The sequence below is a fragment of the Montipora capricornis genome, chromosome 2 (genome assembly GCF_036669925.1).
Source record: "Montipora capricornis isolate CH-2021 chromosome 2, ASM3666992v2, whole genome shotgun sequence".
In the NCBI taxonomy this organism is placed as follows: domain Eukaryota; kingdom Metazoa; phylum Cnidaria; class Anthozoa; order Scleractinia; family Acroporidae; genus Montipora; species Montipora capricornis.
Window position 1 is genome coordinate 43529454 of NC_090884.1, and position 8293 is coordinate 43537746.

General features: G+C 39.9%; 1 long non-coding RNA gene across 2 annotated transcripts in view; it reads right to left on the bottom strand.

The window, feature by feature from the left end:
• LOC138038027 (uncharacterized) overlaps positions 1-8002 on the bottom strand; it is a 31418-nt gene extending 23416 nt beyond the window's left edge. The window contains exons 1-3 of one of the 2 annotated variants that reach the window (XR_011130167.1): positions 7895-7940; positions 6790-6857; positions 4995-5129 (exon numbers count right to left, since the gene is read on the bottom strand). This is a non-coding gene — a long non-coding RNA (uncharacterized lncRNA). Of the gene's footprint in view, positions 1-4994; positions 5130-6789; positions 6858-7894 lie in introns of both variants that reach the window. The other variant, XR_011130166.1, reaches the window with a different exon arrangement.
• Between the last annotated feature and the right edge of the window lie 291 nt (positions 8003-8293).

An 8293-nucleotide genomic window follows, 5' to 3' on the forward strand; every position in this document is an offset into this window, starting at 1 on the left:
CACGGGATCCCAAGCTGGGTGGAAAGTTTAGCGCGCTCCACTTGGTGCTTGTATCACTTTCGCGCTTCCCGAGGCCCACATAGCCGTGATCATCAACCAATCCCAGGTCGTGTGTCGTACAATCTAACGGGTCATTGCACACAGATACAGTAGTCAACTTTGTTGAATACAGGCTGAATACAATTCAGCACATTACTGTATTGTGACTGTTAAGATGTTACTGGCATCATAACCGGGTCGCTGTCTGAGATTCCATGGCTGGTGTCAGAGGACCGTCTGTGTTCAAGCTGGGGTCACTTAGATCTAGTTCTTTCTTACAATGCTGCTGCTCATCTAGATGCTCTAATAACATACAATGGCCTTCAGATCTGCGTGTAATGGCGGTGTTCTTTTGCAGTGCAGGATAGATAAAAGGACTGTTAATATACATCTCCTTCCAGGATAATAAAAAACAACATAAAACACCTAAGATCGGGAAGAAAGTACGTAAGGAAAAAAATTGCCAAAGTTAGGAAATAAAGACAACTGTAATGTTAAAACGGCGTGGTCTCGCACAGATCAAAGAGAAATCTGATGCATACAGTTTCTCGTTTAAGTTAAATATTCAGGTCGATGCAAAAGCAACACTTCTCTTCATGCCGCCTGTTTCCTAAAGTGAATATAAAATAAGGAAGGATGGCCAAAAGATGCCACTCACGGGACCCCAAGCTGGGTGGAGAGTTTAGCGCGCTCCACTTGGTGCTTGTATCACTTTCGCGCTTCCCGAGGCCCACATAGCCGTGATCATCAACCAATCCCAGGTCGTGTGTCGTACAATCTAACGGGTCATTGCACACAGATACAGTAGTCAACTTTGTTGAATACAGGCTGAATACAATTCAGCACATTACTGTATTGTGACTGTTAAGATGTTACTGGCATCATAACCGGGTCGCTGTCTGAGATTCCATGGCTGGTGTCAGAGGACCGTCTGTGTTCAAGCTGGGGTCAGTTAGATCTAGTTCTTTCTTACAATGCTCCTGCTCATTTAGATGCTGTAATAACACACAATGACCTTCAGATCAGCGTGTAATGCAGGTGTTGTTTTGCAGTGCAGGATAGATAAAAGGACTGTTAATATACATCTCCTTCCAGGATATTCAAAAAACATAAAACATCTCAGATCAGTAACAAAGTATGTAAGGAAAAAAAACTACAAAAGTTAGGAAATAAAGATGACTGTAATGTTCAAGCGGCATCGTCTTGCACCTATCAAAGAGACATCTGATGCATAGAGTTTCTCGTTGAAGTTGAATATTTAGGTCGATGCAAAAGCAACACCTCTCTTCAAGCCGCCTGTTTCCTAAAATGAATGTCAAATAAGGACGGATGGCCAAAAGATGCCACTCGCGGGATCCCAACCTGGGTGGAGAGTTTAGGGCGCTCCACTTGGTGCTTGTATCACTTTCGCGCTTCCCGAGGCCCACATAGCCGTGATCATCAACCAATCCCAGGTCGTGTGTCGTAAAATCTAACGGGTCATTGCACACAGATACAGTAGTCAACTTTGTTGAATACAGGCTGAATACAATTCAGCACATTACTGTATTGTGACTGTTAAGTTGTTACTGGCATCATAACCGGGTCGCTGTCTGAGATTCCATGGCTGGTGTCAGAGGACCGTCTGTGTTCAAGCTGGGGCCACTTAGATCTAGTTCTTTCTTACAATGCTGCTGCTCATTTAGATGCTCTAATAACATACAATGACCTTCAGATCTGCGTTTAATGGAGGTGTTGTTTTGCAGTGCAGGATAGATAAAAGGACTGTTAATATACATCTCCTTCCAGGATATTCAAAAAACATAAAACATCTCAGATCAGTAACAAAGTATGTAGGGAAAAAAAACTGCCAAAGTTAGGAAATAAAGATTACTGTAATGTTAAGGCAGCATGGTCTTGCACCTATCAAAGACACATCTGATGCATGCAGTTTCTTGCTGAAATGGAATATTCAGGTCGATGCAAAAGCAACACCTCTCTTCAAGCCGCCTGTTTCCTAACACGAATATCAAAAAGGGAAGGATGGCCAAAAGATGCCACTCGCGGGACCCCAAGCTGGGTGGAGAGTTTAGCGCGCTCCACTTGGTGCTTGTATCACTTTCGCGCTTCCCGAGGCCCACATAGCCGTGATCATCAACCAATCCCAGGTCGTGTGTCGTACAATCTAACGGGTCATTGCACACAGATACAGTAGTCAACTTTGTTGAATACAGGCTGAGTACAATTCAGCACATTACTGTATTGTGACTGTTAAGATGTTACTGGCATCATAACCGGGTCGCTGTCTGAGATTCCATGGCTGGTGTCAGAGGACCGTCTGTGTTCAAGCTGGGGTCACTTAGATCTAGTTCTTTCTTACAATGCTGCTGCTCATTTAGCTGCTCTAATAACATACAATGACCTTCAGATCTGCGTTTAATGGAGGTGTTGTTTTGCAGTGCAGGATAGATAAAAGGACTGTTAATATACATCTCCTCCCAGGATAATCAAAAACAACATAAAACATCTCAGATCAGTAACAAAGTATGTAAGGAAAAAAAAACTGCCAAAGTTAGGAAATAAAGATGACTGTAATGTTAAGGCGGCATCGTCTTGCACCTATTAAAGAGACATCTGATGCATACAGTTTCTCGCTGAAATGGAATATTCAGGTCGATGCAAAAGCAACACCTCTCTTCAAGCCGCCTGTTTCCTAACACGAATATCAAATAAGGAAGGATGGCCAAAAGATGCCACTCACGGGATCCCAAGCTGGGTGGAGAGTTTAGCGCGCTCCACTTGGTGCTTGTATCACTTTCGCGCTTCCCGAGGCCCACATAGCCGTGATCATCAACCAATCCCAGGTCGTGTGTCGTACAATCTAACGGGTCATTGCACACAGATACAGTAGTCAACTTTGTTGAATACAGGCTGAATACAATTCAGCACATTACTGTATTGTGACTGTTAAGATGTTACTGGCATCATAACCGGGTCGCTGTCTGAGATTCCATGGCTGGTGTCAGAGGACCGTCTGTGTTCAAGCTGGGGTCACTTAGATCTAGTTCTTTCTTACAATGCTGCTGCTCATTTAGATGCTCTAATAACATAGAATGACCTTCAGATCTGCATATAATGGAGGTGTTGTTTTGCAGTGCAGGATAGATAAAAGAACTGTTAATATACATCTCCTTCCAGGATATTCAAAAACAACATAAAATATCTCAGATCAGTAACAAAGTATGTAAGGAAAAAAAACTGCCAAAGTTAGGAAATAAAGATGACTGTAATGTTAAGGCGGCGTGGTCTTGCACCTATCAAAGAGACATCTGATGCATACAGTTTCTCGTTGAAGTTGAATATTAAGGTCTATGCAAAAGCAACACCTCTCTTCGAGCCGCCTGTTTCCTAGAATGAATATCAAATAAGGAAGGATGGCAAAAAGATGCCACTCGCGGGATCCCAAGCTGGGTGGAGAGTTTAGCGCGCTCCACTTGGTGCTTGTATCACTTTCGCGCTTCCCGAGGCACACATAGCCGTGATCATCAACCAATCCCAGGTCGTGTGTCGTACAATCTAACGGGTCATTGCACACAGATACAGTAGTCAACTTTGTTGAATACAGGCTGAATACAATTCAGCACATTACTGTATTGTGACTGTTAAGATGTTACTGGCATCATAACCGGGTCGCTGTCTGAGATTCCATGGCTGGTGTCAGAGGACCGTCTGTGTTCAAGCTGGGGTCACTTAGATCTAGTTTTTTCTTACAATGCTGCTGCTCATTTAGATGCTCTAATAACATACAATGACCTTCAGATCTGCGTTTAATGGAGGTGTTGTTTTGCAGTGCAGGATAGATAAAAGGACTGTTAATATACATCTCCTTCCAGGATAATCAAAAACAACATAAAACATCTCAGATCAGTAACAAAGTATGTAAGGAAAAAAAATTGCCAAAGTTAGGAAATAAAGATGACTGTAATGTTAAGGCGGTGTTGTCTTGCTCCTATCAAAGAGACATCTGATGCATAGAGTTTCTCGGTGAAGTTGAATATTCAGGTCAATGCAAAAGCAACACCTCTCTTCAAGCCGCCTGTTTCCTAAAATGAATATCAAATAAGGAAGGATGGCCAAAAGATGCCACTCACGGGACCCCAAGCTGGGTGGAGAGTTTAGCACGCTCCACTTGGTGCTTGTATCACTTTCGCGCATCCCGAGGCCCACATAGCCGTGATCATCAACCAATCCCAGGTTGTGTGTCGTACAATCTAACGGGTCATTGCACACAGATACAGTAGTCAACTTTGTTGAATACAGGCTGAATACAATTCAGCACATTACTGTATTGTGACTGTTAAGATGTTACTGGCATCATAACCGGGTCGCTGTCTGAGATTCCATGGCTGGTGTCAGAGGACCGTCTGTGTTCAAGCTGGGGTCACTTAGATCTAGTTCTTTCTTACAATGCTACTGCTCATTTAGATGCTCTAATAACATACAATGACCTTCAGATTTGCGTGTAATGGAGGTGTTGTTTTGCAGTACTATCAACTCTTTGAAGTGTTTAATTGAGCTTATACATCCTACTCAGAAATTTCATTTGCCCAAGTGGACAACCAAGGACCCAAAGTTACCTGCCCAATGAAATATGTGCCAAAAAAAGGTTGTTTCAAGAAAGCATCAACTTAACTGTTGTTGAAAGTCCCTAGTAAGAGTTTGAAACTTTAAATGCATACCACTAAAGATTTGATTACATTAGTTATGGTAATTCTATTATGGTAACTATATATTCTCTAGACAACCATGGAATATAGTTCAAAAAGTGTAAAATATTATTATATTATAGACAGAAAAGGTGCTTTAAATTTGCAGTTAAAATAATTTCAATAATTAAAATCAATTATTCAAAGACATATGAAGTTCATACTAATTGTACATTTTATGCATAAAAGAAAAAAAACCCTTACTCTTACCAGTGGATCAATGAACTGTAAGCAATGAATATGAAACATTGCAGTGAAACAATTCAGGGGCTCAAGGAAATTGAGTTACCCCTTTGAGTTCTGCAGGGCAATGATCTTCCAACCAACCAACCGATAAATCCATATCTGTTAAGAGAGGGTAAAAAAATGTGACTTAAAACAGCATGCATATAGTCCTTGATTATCTGGAGTTCACCATACACATTCTGGCCAACAGGAATCAAATGCAAGGATTGAAATACCTTACAATTTTTACTTTTAAAACAGGTTTGATTTTGAAAGAAACAGTAAATAGAATGATGTAGAATAAAAAAATTACATGAAATGTCACGTTTATATATTTTAAGTGTGGAAATTGAAATTATGTGGGAGTTGAAGACTACTGTGCAGTTAAGCAGCAACTTTTAATTGTGAAGCCTGAAAAAATCCAACTTAAGCAACAATGACAGCGACAGCAATGAGTATGTCATCTCAAAATATAAGTAGTGTTATTGTAATCACTTCATGCCTATTTCAAGCTTTTTAATATGACAAGGGTGTGGCAGTTCCTCAAGAAAGACACTGGTCGGGAACAGGAGAGAAAATGAAAATTTATCTTCAAGGGTTGACATATTTCATAAAACCTGAAATTTGGCTATTTTACGTTGTTGTTTTGCAGACAACAGCAAAGAAATGGACAAAAGTGAAAAACTCACATGCAGGGCATGTAAAGGTATTGTTTTGGCCAACTTACTGTGTTGTTCATAATTCTTCAAGTGCCATCATTCAAACTTCTCAGTGGCGCCAAATCAATATTGATGTGTGGCATAACCCGGCCACCAATAAGCATAATTTCTGTGTATATGGCACACACATCTATGCTGTTTTTAATTTGTTATCACAATTTATAATTTAAAATAATTAGGATAGTACACACACTCTCATAGGTCAATAGCTGTGTTTAGATGAGAGTATTTACACATGGTTGTGACATGGCACAAATTTTGACTGGTTGTGTTGTCATACATGTATTTACATTTTGATTGGCTGGTAGCAATATGAATGTGTATTGGAGTTGGGCGAATTCTCGACAGTTATGCAAACCATGCAAACCTGAGAAGTATTGCATAACTGTCTTGAATTTGCTCAACTCCCCCTTGTGTTTACATGTAGATAAGGCTATGTAAACATTGAAAAAGTCTTCTACTGCCTTTACAATTATGAAGTGTACTTATTATTACAGTGCTGGAAATAACAGTCGGTCATCGGACATTGTCCGACCACATTTTAAAAATGTACGGCGAATTTCACATTATGATCGGACACGATGACCGAACATCTCACCAGCACATCTTGAGTTATCTTCTTCAAGGTGTTGTCAGTCAATAAATTATGTCCGGTCCAATTTGTCAAATGTCCGACCAAAATGAAGATTTGAAAGGACATATGTCCTGTGAATAAAGAAAAATTATTTCCAGCACTGTATTAACAAATTATAACAATAATTGATAATTAACAGTTATAACCTTTTTTTCCTTTTTTGCAGAGATAAAAGAGAACCAAGGGGCAGGGAAAACGTAGAAAGCAAACAAATTTATGTCATATATGCCACACATGATTCGCCCCAACTCTAGGAATTAGCTTAAGGTCCAGGTACTAGTGGCATGTTTTGTTCATGTGAGAACTGTACCACATGTGCTAAGTGCTAATATTCACTGAGAAACTTATCATCCCAAAGTAAATACTGTATCTTTCTCTTTTTATATTAAGTGAAATTAATTATTAACAACATGATTATCTTTTCCACCTTTCCTTTTGCAGAGAGAAGATGCCAGACAATAAGGGAACAGGTCATTATTTAGAGGGCTCAGGAGGCTGATAAAAAGAGAAACAATTTTATTTAGCTTAATTGGGAAGAGGGCTGGCTACAACAATAATTAATTTTATATGGACTGTCTGGATGGGTAGAGTCGGATAACCTTTCAAATGCTCTCACCATTTGGGGTAGGGTCATACCTCTTGTTGAACACTATATTTCATTGGCTGTGTAGTATCATACTTCCTATTGTTACCTTTGTTCGTTGATACAACACAACCTGTCATTTGAGCATTGGCCCTCCCCCATCACCTCAAAATAATGAACTACAGGAGCACTTGTCATGAACAGCTGCTCCAACATTTTTCAGATGCCTAAATGAAAGAATTCCAGTTGCATGGTTTCTTAGGTTAACGGAAATGTCCATGCCAACAATTTTCCGTCACATTCTTGGCTAAATACCTGCTGTCAGAAATCAAACCGAATTAAGGCTCAGCATTAACAAGACCTGATACTATTCAGCCACCAATACATTTCAGGAGAAGAATAAAAACATTCCAAGATTTTCAGCTTGAGATTAAATAAAATTTTAATAACAGTCCTACTAAGAACATACCCTAGAGGTGGAGAGTCTGTTAAGAACCGAGAGCTTTATTTTGTTGTTTTGTAACTAAGTAGTAAGCTTCTAAATAAAGATAAAGAAATGTAAAACTGCAGTCTAGCTGGTGAATGAAATTTAAGTATTAACTCAAAAGCTTAGGGATGACGAACTATGCATACTTTGAAAACAAAGAATACAAATTATAAAGCTATATATATATTATATTGATAGTCGCAGCTCGAAAATCCAACGTTCTTACGTGGATAAAAGAGATTGTATGCATGGTTCTTGTCTTTCCCTAAACCTGGGCTAGAATTCTCAGCTTTCCTCTCCAGTGGCGGGATTTCCAGTGGCAGGGAATTTACTTCTGACGAAGTCGCTGTGTCGTTAATTTTGTTTGTCGGATATACTTCACTTGTTAAAACCCTCAAAGAAAAAAAACTCCAGGTACCGACTGCATGTTTGATTTCGCCCCCGAAAAACTTAAGAGCTTACTTGGAAGTCCTTTGCTCGCCTCCGCATAAACTCAAGTACTCAATCGTCTTACTGGACCGAGAACGTTTAACACAGTTGTGTGACTCTAGGCGTGACGTTGCCCGAAAGGTCGTAGACTTCACTAAATGTATGATAGCAAAAAAAATCATGTGAGACATCAGTAGAAATTTCAAAGTATGCCCTTGACATATACATTGTGTACGAAGAGCGAACATCAAAACAAAACAAAAAACTATATTACAGTAAATTAAAACCAACACCCCACACCCAACATAACATGGCCCAAGGGCAGTTTGGGAAGGAATTTCAAAGGTGTTGTTTGTTCGCGACGTGACCATCTGAAACAGCAGGTACGTTGAGTATTCGAAATAATGTAAGTGCGGGTTGTGTCTTCAGAAG